This window comes from Canis lupus, chromosome X, assembly GCF_048164855.1.
Source record: "Canis lupus baileyi chromosome X, mCanLup2.hap1, whole genome shotgun sequence".
Taxonomy (NCBI): domain Eukaryota; kingdom Metazoa; phylum Chordata; class Mammalia; order Carnivora; family Canidae; genus Canis; species Canis lupus.
Window position 1 is genome coordinate 36758297 of NC_132876.1, and position 2457 is coordinate 36760753.

At 42.3% G+C, this 2457-nt stretch overlaps 1 non-coding gene and 1 pseudogene across 1 annotated transcript; both read right to left on the reverse strand.

Annotated features, from left to right (window-relative positions):
* Window positions 1-624: 624 nt before the first annotated feature.
* On the reverse strand, window positions 625-1189 carry LOC140628443 (glutathione S-transferase P pseudogene; annotated as a pseudogene).
* Window positions 1190-2128: 939 nt separating this feature from the next.
* Window positions 2129-2201, reverse strand: TRNAR-CCU (transfer RNA arginine (anticodon CCU)). Its single transcript has one exon. It is a non-coding gene; the product is annotated as a tRNA-Arg (tRNA).
* Window positions 2202-2457: the final 256 nt, after the last annotated feature.

Here is a 2457-nt window from a genome sequence, read left to right on the forward strand (position 1 = left end):
TAAATAAGAAGCTTAAGCAAAAAAGAATTTAAATGTCCAATAACAGTAAGCAAATGGCTACCGTATAAAGAAGTATTACGAGGAGAAGTTTGCTTTCTAATTAAAAATAGAGTGGGGACACCTGGGTGGCTCAGCGGTTGGGCGTCTGGCTTTGGCTCAGGGCATGATCCCGCGGTCCCGGGATCGAGTTCCATATCGGGCTCCCTGCGTGGAGCCTGCTTCTCCCTCTGCTTGTGTCTCTGCCTCTCTCTCTGCATGTCTCTCATGAATAAATATATAAAATATTTAAAAAATAGAGTGAAAAGTAGCTTCCTAGGTTGAAACAAATTGTCATGAGGCAGTTTAATTCTTTTTTTAGAGATGATTTTTTTATTGAAATATAGTTGACATATAATACTATAGTAGTTTTAGGTGTACAACCATAGTGATTCGAGAATTATGTACATTATGAAATATGCTCACCGTAAGTGTAGTTGCCATCTGTGACAATACATTATTACAATATCATTGACTATATTTCCTATGCTATACTTTTTTTTTTCCTTCTCGCTTGGAAGTTTTATTGGTCCTGGGGAAAGGAAGGCAGGCAACCCCTGCTTTCTGCTGAGGGTCCCACACCCCTCATTAGTTTCCATTGCCATGGATGAGAAGGTTCATGTGCTTGGAGGAGGTCAGGAAGGCTTTGAGTTTGGGCTGGGCCCTGAGGCATTGAGGTAGGCCAGAGCAGGGGGAAGGAGTCCAGGCAGCTGAGGACCAGGACTTGGTGAGTCAGCAACAAGTCTGGCAGGTTGAAGTGTGTGAAAGAGATCCTGTTGCCCACAATGAAGGCTTCCCCTTGGTTCCGTGACAGTAGTCTCAAAAGGCTTCAGGTGCCCAGGAGTGCCTTCAAATACTCCTAATTGTCTGACTCCTCGTTGGTGTAGATGAGGATGAGGTACTTGCAGTGGATATCATCCATGACAGCATTCACCATGTCCACCAGGGCCACCTCCCACTGATCTTTCCCCGACAGACCAAGTGAGTGGCCCGAGTGTCACAGGATGGCATTGGACTGGTACAGGGTAAGGTCTCCATCCTGGAACGTGGGCAGTTACCTATACAGACAGGAGGCCTTGAGTGAGCCCTGCAGCCAGGTCTCCATGGTCACCACCTTCTCCTTCCAGCTCTGGCCCTGACCAGCCAGCAGCATGCACGCAGCTGTGAACAGGGAAGTAGACAATGGAGCAGCATGGTTGCTGTGCATACAGCAGTGGTGATCATGGTGGCAGAGCTCTTATGCTAGACTTCTTATCTCCATGGCTTATTTTCTAAAGATTTTATTTATTCATGAGGGACACAGAAAGAGAGAGGCAGAGACATAGGCAGAGAGGAGATAGGCTCCCTGTGGGGAGCCTGATGTGAGACTCGATCCCAGGACCCCAGCATCACGACCTGAACCAAAGGCAGACACTCAACCACTGAGCCACCCAGGTGCACCTTTACCCATGGCTTATTTATTTTATAACTGGAAGTTTGTACCTCTTAATCCCCTTCACCTATCTCATCATAACCTCTCCCCACCTTCTCTCTGGCAACCACCAGTTGAGGCAGTGAAATTAAGTAGAAATATGTTGCTGATTCAATAATTAAATTAAAAAGTACAATGCCTATGTTTTCATCCTTCCCAGAAAATATTCTATGAATCTCTGTATTTCCCATATTTTTTGAATTTTGATGATAAAATTTCTGGCAAATTTCTCTCCACAAAACGCTTTTTTTTTTTTTAAGATTTTATTTATTTATTCATGAGAGACACAGACACAGGCAGAGGGAGAAGCAGTCTCCATGCAGGGAGCCTGATGTGGGACTCCATCCCCAGTCTCCAGGATCATGCCCTGAGCTGACAGTGGCGCTAAACCGCTGAGCCACCCGGGCTGCCCAACAAAACACCTTTAATTTGTTAAGGGATATTGTTTTATATGAAAATCTGAACTGACAAGAAAAAAAAGAATCCCAATGTGATTATTTGCCTTAGCAAACAATTTACAATTTATGTACTTCCTCTTGCTTTAAAATGTTTATTTATTTATCTTTTTTCTTCCAAGTTTTTATTTAAATTCCATTTATTTATTTTTTTAAGTAATCTCTACACCCAACGTGAGGCTCAAACTCACAACCCCGAGATCAGGAGTCACATGCTCCACCAACTGAGCCAGCCAGGTGCTCCTCTCTTGCTTTTTTTGAAGTGGGAAATAATAAAAATAAAAACTTCTATGCTTTTAGTTGCATATTTATTACACAAAGGAAGGAATACCTGCATGAGATTTCTATTCATCCAGGAAAAGTCTCTTCTTATCAATTACTGTTAGCTCTATTTAGGCTCTGAGTAAATTTTTTTAAGTTCTAAGAATATAGTGGACAGAAAAAACAGATATGCTGTTAATTGAAAATGTCTTTATAAAAATTTCAATAATGAAA